The sequence below is a fragment of the Pseudochaenichthys georgianus genome, unplaced genomic scaffold, assembly GCF_902827115.2.
Source record: "Pseudochaenichthys georgianus unplaced genomic scaffold, fPseGeo1.2 scaffold_997_arrow_ctg1, whole genome shotgun sequence".
NCBI classification, from domain to species: Eukaryota; Metazoa; Chordata; class Actinopteri; order Perciformes; family Channichthyidae; genus Pseudochaenichthys; species Pseudochaenichthys georgianus.
Genome location: NW_027263517.1, coordinates 1 through 20749, shown reverse-complemented (window position 1 = coordinate 20749; position 20749 = coordinate 1). Strand labels below are relative to the sequence as shown.

Below are 20749 nucleotides of genomic sequence, written 5' to 3'. Positions count from 1 at the left end.
GGCGGATAGCTGGGCTCCGTGGCGTCCAGCTAGCTTAGCCGCTAGCTTAGCGATAAATACACACAGCGTTGTATTCTCCTCCCCCTGTCGGCCCTAAAAGCTTCAGATGGTGGATACCTGAGCTCCATAGCGTCCCGCTAATGTGAAATAAACACACACAGCGTTAGCGGGACATTCTCCTCTCCCTGTCGGCCCTAAAAGCTTCAGAGGTCGGATAGCTGGGCTCCGTAGCGTCAAGCTAGCTTAGCCGCTAGCTTAGGGATAAATACACACAGCGTTGTATTCTCCTTCCCCTGTCGGCCCTAAAAGCTTCAGGTGGCGGATACCTGAGCTCCATAGCGTCCCACTAATGTGAAACACACACACAGCGTTAGCGGGACATTCTCCTCTCCCTGTCGGCCCTAAAAGCTTCAGAGGGCGGATAGCTGGGCTCCGTAGCGTCCCACTAGCTTAGCCGCTAGCTAAAGGTAAACATAGATGGGTACATACTATAGAATATGAATAAATCGTCACCGATGTAGAGGATATACTTTTTTATTCACTTTGAACTCGGCCAAATGGAGTTTAATGCTTTGGGATTTAAGCACATAGTACATGCATGGGTTTGAAAGTATAACGTGCTAGCCTGCTGTAATACATCGTATAGTCAGGCACACATTTATGAGAGATTTAACAATGGCCAATTATATTTCTTAAATAATATGTAGCCTATTCCCAGAGCATAATTCATGGGGCAACAAGGTGAGGTGTAAAATGTGTTTTAATATCATAAATGTTACGCCAGAAAACTTCTTGTACGGACTTCGGCAGTAGTGAAGATTCAGACATTATGGAATGTTGGCTTGAAAGTTGGAAAAACAAGATTTGGGGTCACTCAACGCTTTTTCGGCATAAAATGAAAAATATACGATAGAACTGGGAAAACTTTAGCGGGACAGTTGTAGAATGGGTTAACAAAGCTGTAGTGATTTGAAAACCTGGTTATTTTTTGTTTAACGGCCTCATATTGACGAATTAAGTGTCGAAAATGAACAAAACAAAATGGCGACCAGCACCATGGTGATAATAGAACGTGCAGGTCTAGGTCGTTTCTCTGTAGGGACAGTTGAGTTTTGGGTTAAATGTATCTGGAGATATGTTGTGGTTTTCTTAAGTTTAACAATATCACATTTGTTTACTATATTTCCATCTAACATTTAAATATTCTAAAGTTAATATATAGTTTGTGTTTTCTGAAGAGTGTTCCGATATGCTGTTTCCGCACATCATTATTTGTATCTCAAAATTAAAAAGAGTTACCAATTATAAGTAATTAATTTGCCTTGCCAAAACACACATTATGGATGTGGTTATTTTGGAGAAGCCAATGTAATTTAACGATGAGCAGGATTATTGTGTTATTAAATTGACTTATTATTGCCTCACTAGGCTACAGTATGTCATACAACTCAAACCAACTGAATACAACTCAACCTTATTCACTTATGCTCTACAGTCCCTGTTACAGCTATTGTGCTCATATAGGGAAGATACAAATGTATAAATAATATAAATATAGCATTGTCATAATTTGCTCTTATTTTAAATGACCAGATAAATAGTAAAATAGTTGGCCTTCATTACAGTTTTCAGTTACACCCGTCTGATTTGGCTGGCAAATATGCAACACCAATTTTCATAATACAATTTTTAGAAATAACATGATAATTACACAACAGCACCTTACCTGTATTTCGTCATGCGTTATCAAACCACACAAATACCAGTAGCTGAATTGCACACTATTTGATAATAATCTTAGAGGGGGCAGTGTTAAGTGGTGGCTTTTCTACTAACTGATTAATGATGCGTTTAGACCATGGTTTAGACCAACTGATTAGGTCTGTTTCATAGAAGTGCAGAATGTGACTTTTTTCAAATACCTGTCTTGTTCCTCAGGTGGCTCCCTGTGGCCTGTGACCAACGCTCGCCCTGATGCTGCGACTCCTCTCAATGACCCGGTCCTGCCTGAGGTCGATGAGGAAGAGCTCGGCGCAGTTGGGGCGGCCGCCAGGGCTGGACTGGGACAGCAAATCGGCCCTGGCATTTAGACCCAGACCGGCCCAAATCCATAAAACAAACAAATAGTAGCGGTTATTGACAAGAAGAATAACTCAGTATAATTTAAAAAAACGCTATTATTATCCTTTTTACGTACCAGGGGCAAACTAAACTAATACATACAACAAGTATGTGTAACTATCAATCATTAGAAATTAGACCTTCAAACCCTCTCACAAAGCGAACAGTGACCGAGCACTAATAGGGGGGTCTGATGGTGGTGGAGGCGGGGAGGGAGCGGATCAACTCAACATTGTAAATAACCAACAAAAGACGATCACCGGTTCATCTTGTTTTTGGCTTGAGAATAGTTTGGGCAGCGTGAGAGCGTGAGATTGAGAGTGAAAGCGTGTGTCACACGCCAGATGCGTGAGAGTTGGCAACCCTGGATTACCTGCTGCAGGTGGGGCCGACCAGTTATACAAGAGGGAGACAATAGCTGTACTTATTTTTTAATGAGCCACATGCCATGATGCACCAACTTCAGACTTCCTCACAGAGCCACTCCTCCACCACACACGAACATGACCAATGAGGGCACAAGAAAATGGTGGAATGAGCTCCCCATTGAAATCAGGACAGCAGAAAGCTTACACATCTTCCAGACTGAAAACTCATCTCTTTCGACTCCACTTCGAGCGATAGAATTATTAACAAAGCACTTATATACTAATAAAGGGTTGGCTTATCTAAAGCCAGTTGAGTAGCACTTGACATGCTTGGCTCTATGAAACCTGATGTACTTATATGATTCTGTTTTCCTCAAGGTTGTGTCTTCTTGGTCGAATGTACTTATTGTAAGTCGCTTTGGATAAAAGCCTCAGCTAAATGCAATGTAATGTAATGTCTGTAAGAAAAGTTTTAAAAAATAACCCCTTAAATGATGACTTCTAGTTAATTTAAGGGGGGGGCCCTATAGTGCCCTGCCTCCCCTTTCTATGACAACACGATAGAGATAGGACCAGATGAGTCTACAGGATGAGTCGACGGCATCTTTTCTTGGGCTCGTTTCTCCCACAGATCGACCCTCTGATATGACTCCCTGATAAACACTGCTATGTCATTGATTAGGTTGAAAAGTGCTCCACATTCGATGACATTTTGGGTAGTTTCAGCCAGGACAAGATTAAGAACATGAGCATAGCACCACACATGGACATGAGTGGGTGACTGGGAGGTCATCAGTGCAGAAAATCCTTTGTACCGGCCTTGCATATTGGATGCTCCATCTGTTGCATTACCTATACACACATGCCCTTGTCCAGTTTCAGATGCATGAAGTATTGTCCGGTGGATGCATGGCACTTCACTAAAGCCACAAGCCTCTTGCACAGTCTCATTGACATATTTTAAGATTACTGAACACTGATCCTGAGAAGTTATGTCTTGTGTTGTGTCCAGCTGAACAGAAGACATCCCGGCCTTCTGGACATCACTGGAGATACTTTCTTTGATTAGACTACGAACAGTTTCTATGATGGAGTTAACAGTAGTTTTAGAGAGTAGGGGGATGAGAGACCCTCTACCTTTTGTTCCACTGGATTGGTGCAATTTCTTGCTCTTCTCTACGCAATCATCCAGATGCTCTTTTAAGCAGATATCATACTTTCCTAATAAAAGGATGAGCTCCAAAATGTTACCGTGGTCCACGGTGTTGTCAGCTAGCATATATGCTCCCTCATTCTCTACCTGCTTGCACTTTCACCACACGCTCCAAAACCTGACGTCTCTTTCGGACTTGTTCCCTATGAGCCGACATCTGACTGCCAGCAAACATGCTTTCGATGTCTGCTTTAGAGCACCGTAAGAAAAAAGCTTCAGCACAGGTTGAATGTGTAATGCTCTTTCCGTGCTCCTCTGTACGCTGGTGTGCGTGCGTCCAATCTGACATTCCAGTTATAAATGTGCCAGTGTCAGTCCTCTTCCCAAATGCCAGACATACAAAACAACATATGACGTCCCTTGCAATATGACGCCACTTCCTGCTGGTGCCATCTTTACAGGTGAATACCGTCTGCACAACTGGACTTCTGGTATGTTGTTGTGGGTGCTGTTCTAAAAACATCTGTAACATAGATGGCTCGGGGCGGGGAAAGTAATCTATGTCCTCCTGCTCTTTGCTCTCCTCACTCTCCTCCTCTGGGGTGCTACCTGGCTCAACACGATGATACAGAATGAATGGATTCCCTGATAGAGGTCCATACAAATAGGCATTGACATAACAATACCACACAGTTAATGGTCAAAACTACATGTGTGCCTCCATTTTTTATCTATTTCTATATTATTCATTCTATATATTGTCAATCAAAACTACCACAACAAGCTGACTATAAACATTTTCTTCAGGTCCCAAAAGACCACTGTTGCCCTTATAACCAAATAAGTAAATACACTAAACGAAACAAGCTGCCAGCTGACAGTAATGGTTCATGAATGTTGGTTAACTTTCAATGAGACAACGTATCAGAGTCCCATTAAGCTATATTTTAACTTGCCAGGGAAGACCTAAAAAAGCCAGCTTACTAGCTTGTAGGCTAACGAATGTTTCTCTTATAATATTTGTCTTATTAGTGCTTCATCAAGGGGATATTAATGGATTCCAGAACTACAGAGTATCATAACCTTAATAATAATCTTTTCCTAATTTTCTTAGCTTCTGCTTACCGCCAGTTCTCCTCGCTCTCCCCACTCGCGCTGATCTCTCTCCCTCTCATCATCTTCCTCACCACCAATATCGGCCACGGGTTAGAAGAAGATGGACCTGCACCTGTACTAAACATGTCGGTTATTTTGACACAAGCGGCAGCATCAGCACGAAGGGCCTGCTTTTTTCTTGCCCGCAATTGTTCTGCTCTCCCTTTTCGCTTGGCCTTCGCCTTCGCCATTTCTAACTCGAACTTTTTTTTTTCTCGAAAAAAAAGGCAGTTTGGCTTCAACGGCCGGCTCACCTCCTGGGGGCGTGATTTAATGATGCACACCGAGCAGCCCAAAGGGGGAGGTGATTAAAGATTTGATTGGGCCGGCCCAGTGTCAATTACTAAAAACATTTAAACAGAGGGCCAATATACCCGTCTTATGGGCCGGGACTTCAGGAAGAAAAAAAAAAAATGACGTGTCGGCCCAAAAGGCACGTCGGCCCACCGGGAAAATGCCCGGTTTGCCAGATGGCCAGTCCACCCCTGGCGGCCGCTGTGGACGGGCTTCATGAGGCTCAGGCTGAGCCTCATGGAGGTAATGGAGACAGTGAGCAGCCCCCTCCTGCTGCTCCTTCTCCTGTTTATTACACTCTTCCCTATTATGTTCCTTATGCTGTTCCCTATTATGTTCCCTATTATGTTCCTTATGCTGTTCCCTATTATGTTCCTTATGCTGTTCCTTCCCCTTACTATGCTCCTTGTTCTAATCCTTATTCTTACCCCCACGCTGCTGCTCCTTCTGCTTACGCTGATCGTTATGCTGACCCCCACGCTGCTGCTGCTGCTGCTGCTGCTGCTGCTGCTCCTGCCTACCCTCATTCTGCCCTTTACGCTGACCCTCCCCATGATGCACATCCTTTAGATGATGTTGATAACGATGGTCTTGATGAGTATCTTCACAGGTACTTGGACGAGCAGTCGTCTGAGGATGAGGATGAAGAGGAAGAGATCGACGTCGTCGGACTCGACATCCCTGTTCTTGATGTTGAGGAAATCGGGCCACTCTTCCTTGAAGATTCCTCCGAGGAGCCCGAAGACGCTCTCGTTCCTGGATCTCCCTCAAGTTCTCGCTCCGGCTGCTCCACAAGAAGATGCAGGGAAGACAGTGAGGAAGAGTCTGCTGCGAAGAGGCCGCGGTGGTCAGAGCACAGCGACGAGGATTGAGTCTGCCATGGTTGGGTTGATCCTACTTGTAACATCAGAGCAATACCTGCCCTCCATCACTTCCTCTTCACAGCAGGACCACATTATTCAGCTGGTAGCCTTAGCGTCTTGCGTGGCAGATCCAGTTAGCATCCTGCTCCTACTTGATTGACACTTTTCTAAATAGTGTCTGGCTGGGCAAGCATAGCCCCAGGTAGCCTTTGCGTCTTGCAGGGCTGCCAACAACCCAGGACGCGTTTTGCCATGGGATTTTCTTTGGTGTCATTATTTGTAGCTCAATCTTTCTTTCTTTGATTCTGTGGGCAGACACTGCTCCAGGTAGCCTTTGCGTCTGGCAGGGCGGGTCCAGGAAGCGTCTTGCACTGATTTGATTGACCTTTTTCTTAATGCCGGGGCTGGCCTTTGCGTCTGGCTGGGCAAGCAAAGCCCCTGGTAGCCTCTGCGTCTTGCGGTGCTGGCAAATACCCAGGAAACGTCCTGGACTGGGGATTTTTGGTGTGCCATCTACCAATTTCTTTGCAGAGTGGATCTACGTTGGACCTTGGAGCCTTCACCTTGATGGTGGGTTTGCTTGAATAACCATAATAATAATGTCATGCCCTCACAGTGAAGCTGACAGCACTGTGTGTCCTAGAAGACTCTGCAGTCTGCTGTCTATTGCTCTCAAGGTCAACACGAAAATAAATCACTGGAAACCACTGCACTGACATAAGGAGAAGCAGGAAGAAGTCAACAAAACCAAAGAGAACACATGGCACTTGACTCTCATAGCACCTTTACTCACCAATTGTTAGGCAATGCACTGGACACCATCAAACGTCGCGATATTCTGATTTCATTTAAGCCAGCATCTCATTTGGATGCCTCCTGAATATTTTTTCTCCACAGGGGCGGGTCCAGGTAGCGTCTTGCTCTGATTTGATTGACACTTTTCTACATGGCGGGACTGGCCTTTGCGTCTGGCTGGGCAAGCAAAGCCCCAGGTAGCCTCTGCGTCTTGCGGGGCTGCCAACAACCCAGGAAGCGTCTTGCATTAGGGGTTTTAGGAGTCCCATCTCCTCATTTTTTTGCACGGTGGATCGACGTTGGACCTTGGAGCCTTCACCTTGATGGTGGATTTTCTTGAATAACCCTCATGTCATGCCCTCACAGAGAAGCTGACAGCACTGTGTGTCCTGGTCTGGAAGACTCTGCAGTCTGCTGTTCTCAAGGTCAAACGAAAAACATCACTGGAAACCACTGCACTGACATAAGAAGAAGCAGGAAAAGCCACAAAATCAAAGAGAACACATGGCACTTTACTCACCAATTGACAGGCAATGCCCTGGACACCTTCAAAATATATAACATCAAACATGAGCAGACTTTATTGAACAAAAAAACCCTCCAAAAATAAGATTTAATTTTAGCCTGCTAAAAAATAGGCATCTCATAAGGAAGCCTCCTGAATGTTTTTCCTCCACAGCTCAAAATTATTAAAGGGATAGTTTGGATAGTTTGAAGTGGGGATGTACGGACAGTCAGGGTCTTACCTACAGTAGATTGTGGTCAACACACCCTGTTTGAAGAAACAGAAAGGCCATACAGCACCACAGCGAAGCAAAGTGTTTATATGGAGCCGGGACAACAGCAACATATTTTTTAGCCACCTGAAAGAAATATTTAACCCAGTATACCTTCCCTTTCCAACTGGAAAGTGAAGCACCTATCTATTCTTTCTTAAAAGCCACCACACTTCACTCACAGAACACAGGAGCTGCTGGTCTACCGTTGCCACAGTCTGTTAGTTAGTTTATGTAATTGTGTGACTTAAACTCGCTAGTTTGGATTCACCAAGCAGCCCCTATACACGGCAGTACATGACTTTACTTCCATGCACGAACTCTGCCTCATTTTACGAACTCGGGACGTGCCGACCCCCATCTACTGAAAGTAATACACTGACTATGGGGAATTACCTCAAACAATCCTTCCTGTCCCTTTTAATTTGGCCAAAAAAGGTACAGTAACCATATACAATATATTATATTTTTAATATTCAATAATTCAGAGATCATTTGTGTTACTAACCATCTTTTTCCTTACTTCACTCTTTTCTAACTCCACTAACTGAGATGCTGTTGTTCACCGAAGACAACAAAGATAAGTATGAGCTTCTGTCCTGTAGAGAAGGGGTCCTGGAATAGTCTATACTATAAAAACACAAAGTATTATCATGTAACGTTCCTACAAACTGAATGCGAAATCTAATTGTTTATATAATATCACTTGTTCAGTAATTCACAGCTGACTCAAACTAAAAAGAAATCCACTGTATATGCTTCTCTTGTTTGCCTTTATAACATCACTAATTCAAGTTTCTCTTTGAGATTGCAGCCATTCTCTGTGGACATCAAGGTAAGACCGAGCTTCTGACTCAACATAGAGAAAATAATGTTGTTGTGTAAACTAGTTCTCTGTGATATCATTGATTCAAAATTGAAATATTATATGTTTTACTCATCATTTCATATATTTTTCCTTTCTTTCCTCCACCACCTGAGCTGCTGCGCTACACTGAGGATAGAAAAACAGTAGAGTAGGAGGATATAAAAAAGAACAGCACATGTAACGTTTTATGTAAACTATCTGCATTCTGTAAGCTACACTCATTCATACATGCATCGATTATTTGAACTAACCAGTATGTATATTTCTCTCTGCACTCCACCACCTGAGCTCCTGCTGTTCCCCGTGCAGTAAAGGTGAGTGTGAGCTTCAGACTGACATAAAGTGCAGTACATGCAGGGTTACCTTGACGACTCAAAAGGAAATGCAGACCTGCAGGAGAGAACAGACGGAGGTAACAATCAATAAAAACATTCAGACATTTCCTATAAGTTTCAATTTAGCTTTTTTATAATTCAGATTGTTGCTCATTGTATTTTACTCTGAACACCTTTCATTCATTTCTCATACAGAGACAGTGTTCCTGCAGAAAATCCATGCTTACCTCTGCATAAGTATTTTAACATTACAACGAAAGCAATAGCCACTTAAAGAGTTAACATATGCTGAACTCTTACATAATGCAAGGAGAGAACACTTTGTCTTCTTGTTTCAGGACAGGACTCCTCCTGTAAAGCTTTTTAAAAAGGTGTATTGATCGCTGGTCTCAAAATATAGTGGCTAAAATGCAGCCAAGTCTGCTAAGCACTGAGTCTTTGGACTATTTGTAAAACACAGAACACGTTTTTTTTCTTTAAGTAAATAAAACCATTAGAGAAAGATACACACTTCACTATATTATCTCTACATTTTCCATCAACACAAATCTAGATATACTATAAGAATCAATAGATGTAGAAATGTAGTTTACACATACAAGTATAGTGAGGAAACGGCTCTGACAGGCTGTATATGTTGTGATCATAGCAAAGGTTGTGTAGGAGCCACATATGAAGCCATTTCTGTGTTTGTTAAGATACATGTTTTTTGAGTCACTATAGGTGGTGGGCGTGTCATTGCATTGGGGTGGTGACGTTTGTGCTTATATCCGGTTGCTTTTACCTGTGCAGCTGGCTATAGATGGGGGAGTGAGCTAGAGAAGGACAATTTGTGTTGACCGCACGCACTCACGCAGGCACTCAGGCACGCATACAAGGAGATACGTACGTATATGGAATATTGCATTTTTGGAAAGGAAATAAAAGGTCAAACGCATACTGTGTTGGAAAGACTGAGTTTTTGCACGTCCACAGTGTTTTTTCTCTAGTTTAGTCCCTCGCGGCACTTTGTTTAAGATTACTGCCGCAATAGGTTGTTTGGCCTGAAACAAAGCAGTTCAGTTGTGTAATATAATATCAATTAAGTACTTCTGGTTTGAATGCAAATCGAAAAGGAAGGGTTCTGCACACATGCAATAACAATTATAGACACCTGAGGATGTGAAGATTTCTTGGATCACAAGCAGATTGTCTATATAAATCACAAGGGAGGAAAACCGCTGGAAAAGACGAAGTTTGACCAGAGGGTGGCGCCAGAGGAACATGTGATTACATGACTTCAACAGAATTCATTTATCTCTGTAGAGAAAATATGTTTTGCTTCAGGAGATCCATATTACATTGAAACATCAGCATGTTGAGTGTTTAAAGGGGTTCAGTGTTAAATTGACAAAATACAACCGCTGTATAAAAGAAACGACAGGAAGAGATGTTGGCATGCTACACACTTCCAAAAACATCTGGACATTTTTATTTTTGTAAATTTCACCAATCCAGTGACAATCAGGAAATGCTAGTGGCCCCATACTCAATAAACCTAATTTGAAAATAGTGTATGAAGTGGCAACACATTCTAAATGTCTTAAAAATGCTCAAGCAGTGTTATTATCCCTTTTCTTGAGGTAGGGGTTCAAGTATAACGTTATTGAAAGGACAATTTGATATGCAATACATTTACAGTCCTAACTGCAGCTCAATCTGAAGAGAATTCCTCCAACATTCACCTACAAATGTAGAATAGCATTTAGATACCAACATATTTGTAATATTCAAATGACGACAAGTTTCCTTTAGATACATTGTTTAATAATGCAAACAGTTTAACATCAAATCACACATTAACGTCAAAATGTTCAGGCATAGAATTATAACAATCCAAATGACAAAAAACATAATATGGAAATGTATAACAAAGAATCTAGGAGGATGTTTGTGACAAGCCCCAACCATAAGCTTTATCGTAAGGGAAGTCCTCTCCATGTAGAGCGCCTCCCAAACAAACAGTGGAGCCGGTTTCACAGAAGAGGATCTCCATGCCACCTCATCTGTGACCACGGATCTGGAAATAAGTCGGATAAATGATTAAAATGATGGATAGTGTTCCTTGCCAATTTGTTGACTGAAGTGCAGATCTATTTAGGCATGCACATTTGTAAAACAAAAGCATACTCACAGGTTTTTCTGTAAAAGGCCACTGATGGTAAGGGTTTGTGCACCAGTCTATGGACCAGAGAATAGCTGACAAAGCAGGGGCACAGGAGAACACTTTAGTATTTTAAGAACAAAGTAGCAACTTAAAGTGTAAAAATAATGTTTGCTTGCAGTCTCTGCTCAGGGTTAAAAGCTTGAAAGCTTGATCCACATAGAGGATTCAGGTGAAGAAATTCATACATCATTGCTAGTCAATCAATCAATCAATGTTTATTTATATAGCCCAATATCACAAATGTTACATTTGTCTCAGTGGTCTTCACAGTGTGTACAGAATATCAGTATGACAATACGACACCCTCTGTCCTTAGACCCTCACATCGTACAAGGAAAAACTTCCAAAGAAAACCTAGTTTAAAGGGAAAAATGGGAGAAACCTCAGGGAGAGCAACAGAGGAGGGATCCCTCTCCCAGGACGGACAGACGTGCAATAGATGCCGTGTGTAAATTGAAAAGATAATACATTTGCAACATAGGTAGTCCAAATGTTTGGAAATGCATGTGTGTATATTAGGAAGATGAATCCACGAGGATATCCATCCAGGACCGATGATCCAGGACCACAGCCACGACTCAAGATCCAGCGCTCGCGATCCAGGACCGCAGGATCATCCATGACTCCGGATCCCAGCGTATATAGACACCAAAAAGAAAGACATTTGGGGAAGCTGGGTTAATCGGAACATGAGTGTACACGGGTATAGACAGAGAGAAGGAAGAAGTAAGATGTCCCCCGACAAACTAAGCCTATATCAGCAAAACTAGGGGCTGAATCTAATCAGCCCTAACTATAAGCTTTATCAAAAAGGAAGGTCTTAAGCGCACTCTTAAAAACGGATAGGGTGTCTGCCGCCCGAACACAAACTGGAAGCTGATTCCACAAATGTGGAGCTTGATAAGAAAAGGCTCTGGCTCCCATTGTACTTTTAAAGATTCTAGGAACAACCAACAACCCTGCATTCTTGGAACGCAATGCCCTAGTAGGACAGTAGGGTATAATGAGTTCTTTAAGGTAAGATGGCGCCTGCCCATTAAGGGCTTTGTAGGCGAGAAGAAGAATTTTAAATTCTATCCTGTGTTCTATAGGGAGCCAGTGTAAGGCAGCCAGAACAGGAGTAATGTGGTCCCTTTTCCTAACTCTGGTTAGTACACGAGCCGCAGCATTTTGAATCAGCTGAAGCGACTTGATTGACTTCTTGGTACTCCCTGATAATAAAGAGTTACAATAATCCAGCCTAGAAGTAACAAATGCATGGACTAGTTTCTCTGCATCGTTTTGAGGCAAGATATGCCTGATTTTTGCAATGTTACGTAGATGGAAGTAGGCGGTCCTTGAAATTGATTTTATGTGGGCGTTAAAGGATAAATCCTGATCAAATATAACACCAAGATTCCTTACAGTCTCACTGGAGGCCAAATTAATGCCATCCATAGTTAGTATGTCTTTAGATAATTTGTTTCGTAGATTCTTCGGGCCAAGTACAATAACTTCAGTTTTGGTCGTGTTTAACATCAAAAAGTTTAAGGTCATCCACGTTTTTAAGTCCTTAAGGCAGTCTTGAATTTTATTTAGATGATTAATTTCATCAGGCTTGATTGATAAATATAGTTGAGTATCATCCGCATAACAATGAAAGTTTACAGAATGATTCCTTATAATATTGCCTAACGGAAGCATATATAATGTGAACAAAATAGGTCCGAGCACTGAGCCCTGTGGCACTCCATGGCTAACTTTGGTTTGCGTGGAAGATTCATCGTTAACACGTACAAACTGAGAGCGTTCAGATAGATAGGACCTAAACCAGCCTAAAGCAGTTCCCTGTATGCCAACTAAGTGCTCTAGTCTTTGCAATAGGATATCATGGTCGATAGTATCAAATGCAGCACTAAGATCGAGCAAAACAAGAATAGAGACAAGTCCCTTGTCTGAGGCTATTAGAATATCATTTGTGACTTTAACCAGAGCTGTCTCTGTGCTATGATGTGTTCTAAAGCCAGACTGAAAATCTTCAAATAAATCATTGTTTTTTAAGTAATCACACAACTGTTTTGCGACCGCTTTCTCAAGAATTTTTGAGAGGAACGGAAGATTAGAAATAGGTCTATAGTTGGCTAAAACCTCTGGATCGAGGTTGTGCTTTTTAAGAAGCGGTTTTATCACTGCTACTTTGAATGATTGTGGAACATAGCCTGATAATAAAGACATATTCATAATATTTAATAAAGAAGTGCTAATTAATGGAAAAACTTCCTTTAACAGCTTAGTTAAAAAAGCACTAGCAGCTGATCCAGTAATGAGTGACCCGGCCGACAGTAAAAATAAACATATTTATAACTAGTTTAGGGAGTTTGAGAGGTAATTAAAATAGCTAAGGGTGATGATCTGACTTGAAGTGTGTGTTTTGCTGCAGCGGGAGGAGCTGTAGGTGAGCAGAGCTGCGTGTCTCCGTCCTGTCAGATTAGACTTCACTCGCGAGAGAAAGATAAATAATCTGAATTCAGGATGCAGTTTACTTTGACGTGGGGGTGAGCAGCAGAGGTGGGGAGAGGCGGGGCTATTGCCTCATCATTATTGCTGTAGATGTTGCACAAACAACTGTAGCATGGTCAATAGCGTCCGGAGCACGATAGCAACTCTGCGATCCGCCATTGTTGTTGTTGTTGGTGGCGAAACACTTCAGCACTGGCGCGGGGTAAACGGAGGTGAGCAGAAGAGGTGGGGAGAGGCGGGGCTATTGCGCAATCACTATCAGTGATCTGAAAATGTCCGTATAGGGCGCATACACGGAGCCGTTTGACCCCCCAGAGAGTGGCGTATGCATTTCTATCCACCTTGGGACCTGTTGTCGTTTCCTCAGTCGTTTAGTGCCATATTCGGTCGTCCTCGTGTGGCCGAACGGTCTATATGACACTAAACAGTAACGCAAACGACCGAATTCGTCCTCGTGGGGCCGCAGCCTCAACTGTTTTAGTACCAAAGCAATGAGTCACAATCAGCTTACTTCGAGTGGATCCATATGGTTAGAAATGATGACGAGCTGGGTCTTCTTGCTCTCCAGAGGTGACCGTGTTCTCACCTGCAAAATAGTGTAGAAATACAATCATTTTCTTCCTTGCAAACAACCTTCCCTTTTTCTTCAACATATTTAAACTACTTTGGCCAATGCTCAGGGTTAAAAAGCTCAAAAGCATCAGGTATCAGGTGAAGAAATTCATACATCACTGCATTAAGGCCATTCAAGAATAAAGACGAGTCACTGTAAATACATTTACTTCCAATAATTACCAGGGCTTTCTGTAGTTAAATCCACATACAATATATGCATAAATCATTGCTAGTGGTCACGGTCACCTGGTCCACCGCTGCAGAAAAATAAAGAAACAAGCTTACCTCAATTGGATCCACATGACGAGCTGGGCCTTCTTGCTCTCCACCAGAGGTGACAGTGTTCACACCTGTAGAGTAACAGGAACATTTAACTTTCCAACCAGAAAACACCCTTTATTTCCCCATCAGTTACATTCAGTTTTACTTTGGCCAATGCTCAGGGTTAAAAAGCTCAAAAGCATCAGTAATCAGTTGAAGAAAGTTGTGTCATCATTGCATCAAGGCCACATTTTAGAAGACCTCATAGGAAAGTCCAAACCAACAATACTATAATTGATTGTGTCTTCATCTACACCAGGGGTGGGGAACCTTTTTCCTCTCAAGGGCCATTTACATGTTTCCAACATCCTCCGAGGGCCGTACAAATTATCGACCTCTGCTTAAAAATACTAAAATCACAGCCCATTCATTTGGCCTTTCTTTCATGTTGTGCACAGAAAAAGAAACTTCTTAATCCAGATATCTCACCATGACTCATGCACGTGCACGGTTGTGGCATGTCCACCAAAACAGAAAGATATTGGACACAACATGTGTGCAAATGTATTTAGTTTCCTATCCATGTGAACATGATTTAAGGGGGGGGACCTCACCTCCTCTAGGGGGGTCTGAAAAGATATTTTTTAAATGTTGAAGTTAAAAGCATCAATCTGGTGCACTTTGAGAGCAACATTAGGAGATATATAGAAACATCTCAACATATGAAACAGAACTGTAAGCAGATTTATTTATGGACATTTTACAAATCCCTCCCCTTTTAAACTGTATTCTTGTTTATTAATAACAACTTTTTTTACTGTCATATAGTATTTTATACCCGTTTACTTTATTCACTTGTTTTTTATAACTATAATGATCATATAAAGATGTGCCTTTACCTCACTGGTTGTAGAAAAAGCTTCTTATATTCGTTAGCATAGCTAGCTAACCAGATGCTAATAACAACAAAGTTATTGACTGTATGATCAGTGTGACAGATGAACAGATCGCCACTGGGCTTTCACCTAAAGACACAGCCACGCAAAAACGGTGGCATGTGTACGGCTCCTTATGGGTACTGCCATTTTTGGACGGTCTGGCACTCTCCCACCACAGACGACATATACCACGTGATGACACGTTAGGCTCGTGTTGTGTTCAAGGACCCTGGCCAGGAAAAACAGGCACTTGTAATTTGTTTGCAGTCTAGATTTCTTACATTTTTTGCGTGTGTTTATAAATTACCTCAAGTGCCGTATCAAATGGGCCCGGGGGCCGGAGGTTCCCCACCCCTGATCTACACCTTTACTCTGTGTGACATTTCAGCATCACCTCTGACTGATCACTGTGTCATCTCTTTGTCCTTTTTACAATGCAACTTCAGTCCCAATCTTAAACCTATATGGAAATTCAATAATAGTCTTTTGGAGAATGCAGATTTTTGTAAAAAGATCAAACAACTGATAAAAGAAACTCTGGCTTTGGATATGTCATCTCTCAGTAAATGGGAATGGTTTAAATTTAGTGTGAGACAGATTGCGATAAATTCCAGTAAATACTCCTCTAGATTAAAGAAACAAAAACAACAAGAGATGACAAGTGAAATTAATAATGTATGCCTTAAAGCTGAGTTATCATTGGATGAGCAAATTAAACTGAACAATTTACAAACTCAATTAGACAATATGTATTTGGAAAAAGCTAAGGGCGCTTTTATTCGTTCGAGAGCCCGATGGATTGAGCAAGGAGAGAAAAACACTTCTTATTTCTTCAATCTTGAAAAGCAAAGACAAGTGAAAAAGAAAATCACAAAACTGAGTGTTAATGATGTCACTATTGCAAATCAAGACCAGATAAACGAAGAAATTAGACTTTTTTATAGCAATTTATATAACTCAAAGTTTTCTAAAGAAAACTGTGATAACTTTTTTAGTAAAATTACAGAATTCAAAAAGACAATAGATGATCCTTTTAAACAGTATATGGACGATCGACTAAAAATTGAAGAATTAGATAGTGCATTACTGCAAATGTCTGGTGGCAAATCACCAGGGCTGGACGGTATAACCATAGAGTTCTACAAATATTTTTGGTCAGATGTGCGAAAAATGCTTGATAAGGCTTTCACAGATTGCATTTCAGCAGGAAACCTTTCGCCAACCATGAAACATGGCCTTATTACCTTAATTCCAAAACCAAATAAAAATAATCTTTTGTTGGATAATTGGAGACCTATTACCCTACTATGTAATGATTACAAACTGTTAGCACATGTTTATGCTAACAGGTTAAACTCAGGTCTGAATCAACTAGTAGATGAATGTCAATCAGCCTTTATTAAGGGCAGAAGTATTCATAACCATACCAGACTGATACTGGATATGCTCGATTACCAGGAGTTTATTGATACTGAAGGTCTCGTATTATTTCTGGATTTTTATAAGGCTTTTGATACTGTTGAACATTCCTTTTTAATGGAAACTCTAACATTTCTGGGTTTTGGTGAACATTTCTGCAACATAATTAGGATGCTCTATTCGGACATAGATAGTTCTGTATCTTTGAACCCTGGAATGAGCCCTAGGTTTAAGGTTTTACGTGGTATTCGACAGGGTTGCCCTATTTCCCCAAAATTATTTATTCTGACCACCCAAGTTTTAACGACGCTTATTATAAAGAATCACAAAATATTAGGCATTACCCTCTTTGACAAAGAATTTAAAATTAGTCAATTCGCGGATGACACATCCATTTTCCTAAAGAATAAATCCATGGTAAAGGAAACTCTTAACACAATTTCAATTTTTTCAAAAGCATCAGGGTTATCTCTTAATCTTTCAAAATGTGAATTACTCCCTATCCATTCATGTGATGATTCCGTTATTGACTCTATTATGCCCCTTTCACACCAGCGCCTTTTCAGCTCCGGCTCGGAGCTAGAGCCTGAAAAGCGCCGGGTTTTCCAGTTCACACCGGAGCTGCGCCGGCTCTTAGCTCCAGAATCCGCTTCATTTCCAGCTCCAAAAAATTGTCGGTCCAGAGGCAAGAGCTTTGGAGCTAAGAGGTGACGTCGCTTACGTCTCTCTTATGTCGAGGCGTGCAGGAAACTAAACCCACCTCCCATGGGTCGACTGTTATGCCTGCCTACAAGCAGTAGTGCCTATAAACACACTTTATAAAGTCAGGCAGCACTAACCAGGCTTCGTGTGATTCTGTTTATGTGTGCCTTACTTTGACCATCCGTTCACTGTTATCGATCATTGTGGAGAGAGGCAGACGTGTTGTTTTGTATTATTGCAGCTATCGGATGCAAGTAGTCAGTTTAGCTTCGGTTGCTATGCTAACATCACCCGTTTTATACCAGAGAAACTTTCATAACAGCGTTGTGATACCAAACAGTGTCAATTCAGACTGACACACATTCACTTAGGCTAAGGGGAACTGGGGATATGCATCAGCTGCTTGTGTGAGTCGGACAGTGAATACTTTAGAGCGGCCGCTGCAGTGTGAGCTAACCGGGAGCTAACGGGAGAATAAACTCCCGTGGAAGAGCAGCCAGCACTGCAGCGGTCGGTAAATGCTGCAGAAACACATTAATAAACAATGAACCACGGCACTCTGGAGCAAAGCATAAGGTTGGAGAAGTCGTTATTCAATTTATTCTGGCTTCGTGTGATTACAAGCAACACGATCATCGACCCGAAGCAGTTGTTGTTGTTGTTGTGAGCTGCCGTAATGGCTGCCGTTGGGGGGCAAATCAGCGATGTAAACGGTGACGTCATGACGCAGCAAGGGCAGCTCTGGGGCGCCAGTGGGCGGTGTGCACAGAGCGGGAGCTGAAAAGGGAAACCGGAGCTAAACCAGAAAAGCTCCCGCTCGGAGCTAGAAACTGAAAAGCGCTGGTGTGAAAGCCGCATTAGAGTGGTACCTGAAGTGAAATATTTAGGAATAACATTATCTAAAAATTATATCAGGAGAGAAGATCTTAATATTTGTAACCGTATCACAGATATGAAGAAATCTCTCAGTCGTTGGTTAACTAGAGATCTTACTATTTTTGGCAGAGTTCTTCTTACTAAAGCAGAAGGTATATCTAAACTTATTTATCCATGCCACTCGTGTTTTGTCTCTTCGGCCAATATTAAAAAAAAAAACTCAATTATTTTCCAATTCTTGTGGAGAAATAAAACTCACTACATTAAAAAGTCACAGCTTGTTAAAGAATATGATAAAGGTGGAATTAAAGCTTTAGACTTTGAATCAATGATTGGAACAATTAAAATAAAATGGTTGAAAGCTTTTTTGTCCCAGCCAGAATCCATGTGGTTCCATATTCCAAAGGCCATATTTAAACGTCTAGGAGGGTTTGATTTTCTTTTAAAATGTGATTTTGAGGTTAATAAGATTCCGACCAAATTGTCAAATTTTCATAAGCAGATACTTCATTATTGGAAAATGATATTTACCCACAATTTTTCTCCTCATGGATCTACTTTATGGAACAATAGAGTGATTATTATAAACAGAAAATCCTTGTTTAGGAGTGATTGGTATGAGAGGGGTATTTTGTTTGTTAGTGATTTACTAGATTGCAATGGTAAACTGCTAGATGTTTTGGCTTTTTCAACGAAATACAATATAACGTGTACTGCTAAAGATTATAACAAAATCTGTAAAGCAATTCCTCTACCACTTATTGAAATGATTCATAATACTTTACTGTACTCAAATGTTGTATCAGTTTTACCTAATTTGGAATTTATTGGCGATACTCTTAAGAATAACAAATCTATTAATGCTTCTTTGAAATCCCACTTTTTTCACAATTTGAACAGAGGCTTATTTCCACAAGGGACCGATTTAGACACTTTATCTGTAATGGAAAAAGCTCTCACTTATTTTATAAAATGGCCTATTTCTCCTAAAGCAAAAGAAACTCATTTTAAAATTGTTCATAAAATCTACCCGGTTTCTACTTTTTTAAATTCAAGATTTAAATTTGAAGTGGAACCATGTTCCTTTTGTAATCTATCTGATGAATCGTTGGAACATTTATTTTTCTCATGCCCTTTTTCCAAATTGTTTTGGTCGAATGTGAGAGATTGGTTGTTACTTAAATTAACAAACATTCCGGCCTTCAAAATATATCACATTTTATATTATATGGATAATTTGGATTCTCCCATATCTGATTTGGTAAATATAATTATTATTTTGGGTAAATATCATTTACATTGTAGTAAATGGAGAGGAGGCAAGCCCTCCTTTCACTGTTTCATAAATGAGTTCAAGTACTTTTTTCTGTCCCTTAGGAAAATACAATCTTGTAACATGTCTATAAAGATTTGCAATGACATTTCCAAATGGTTATTATTTTAAGTAAACTTAATGCCTCTCAAATGTTTTTGTGCCTTTATGCTTTTTTCTCTCCCCCTGGCTCTTATTGGATGTATTTTTGTTGTCTTATTGTGAATGGATGTCTTGCACTTATGTTGATAAGTTGATGATATCCTCACCGAGCTTTTGTATGTTTTAAAAATGTTCAATAAAAAAAAAAAAAAATTAAATAGGAAAATAAAAAAAATAAAAAAAACTGCGCCAACTCGCCTCGCTCTCAAGGCTGCGGGCGTCTTTGTCCCGCGAGATTTCAAAGTCTCATGTGGGCGAGCCTCCAGAGCAAGTCGGACAAAATGACTAACCAACGCACTAGGCTTGTTTGAGACAAGCAAGACCTGCGCAGACCTGCGCAGTTGCGATCAACGTCTTGCTAGTGCGTTGCATGATGGTTAGTCATTTTGTCCGACTTGCTCTGGAGGCTCGCCCACATGAGACTTTGAAATCTCGCGGGACAAAGACGCCCGCAGCCTTGAGAGCGAAGCGAGGCGAGTTGGCGCAGTTGCTCTCCACGAGCTGCGGAAGCTAAATGCTTGATGGGAAACGGCTCGCTGGTATCTCGAGCTGAGCACTCATTGGTGGTTTTTACCACGTGCTGCTGATGAAACTCTCCAATTGGCTGGCAAAAGTTTGTTGTTGTTTTGTGTCAGTTTTACGTCGCCACATCCATTCCCATTTTCATCATTGTTCCACAATGTTTATCATCATGAAATTAATATCTATATATTTTATACTATACTGCTTACCGTTTTCATACTTTATATATCTTAGCATATTCATACACACTGTTCATACTGCTCACAGGCTGATATCTAGTGTATTCATACCCCACTGTTTATTCATCATTCTATATGTTATTCTGTAGATTGTGTACATTACTTTCCACTTCACTGCTTGTTGCACCTGGTTAGAAGCTAAACTGCATTTCGTTGTCTCAGTACCTGTAATCTGTGCAATAACAATAAAGTTGAATCTAATCTTGAGCAGGAACAAATGTATTTACTTAGTACATATCTGACATTAACGATTAAACACATGTGTGCATT

At 41.1% G+C, this 20749-nt stretch overlaps 1 long non-coding RNA gene, 1 other non-coding gene and 2 pseudogenes across 2 annotated transcripts; all 4 read right to left on the bottom strand.

Annotated features, from left to right (window-relative positions):
• Positions 1-10070: 10070 nt before the first annotated feature.
• Positions 10071-15528, bottom strand: LOC117444917 (uncharacterized). The gene is made up of 5 exons (XR_004551896.2): positions 15209-15528; positions 14334-14398; positions 13945-14019; positions 10902-10966; positions 10071-10787 (listed from the first exon to the last, which is right to left on the bottom strand). It is a non-coding gene; the product is annotated as an uncharacterized lncRNA (long non-coding RNA).
• LOC117444922 (small nucleolar RNA SNORD36) lies at positions 11055-11129 on the bottom strand. Its single transcript, XR_004551898.1, has one exon. It is a non-coding gene; the product is annotated as a small nucleolar RNA SNORD36 (small nucleolar RNA).
• On the bottom strand, positions 14105-14170 carry LOC117444920 (small nucleolar RNA SNORD36; annotated as a pseudogene).
• Positions 14483-14549, bottom strand: LOC117444923 (small nucleolar RNA SNORD36; annotated as a pseudogene).
• Positions 15529-20749: the final 5221 nt, after the last annotated feature.